Consider the following 433-nt stretch of genomic DNA (forward strand, 5'->3'; position numbering starts at 1 on the left):
ATAGGATGAGGAGGAGGATAGGATGAGGGTGAACACGAAGATGGGGTGAGAAAGAGGATGAGGATGAGGATGAGGAATAGGATAGGATGAGGATGGGGAGGAGGATGAGGATGAGGATGAGGATGAGGATGAGGATGAGGATGAGGATGAGGATGAGGATGAGGACGAAGATAGGATGAGGAAGAGGGTAGGATATGGATGGGGATGAGGATGAGAACGAGGATAGGATGAGGATGAGGATGGGGAAAAGATGAGGAGGAGGAGGAGAAGGAGAAGTATGAGGATAGGATTAGGATGAGGATGAGGATGAGGATGAGCATGAGGATGAGGATAAGATGAGCATGAGGATACGGATAGGATGAGGAGGAGGAGGAGGAGGAGGATGAGGATAGGATGAGGTTGAGGATGAGGACGAAGATAGGATGAGGAAGAG

This window comes from Lupinus angustifolius, chromosome LG16 (genome assembly GCF_001865875.1).
Source record: "Lupinus angustifolius cultivar Tanjil chromosome LG16, LupAngTanjil_v1.0, whole genome shotgun sequence".
Lineage (NCBI taxonomy): Eukaryota > Viridiplantae > Streptophyta > Magnoliopsida > Fabales > Fabaceae > Lupinus > Lupinus angustifolius.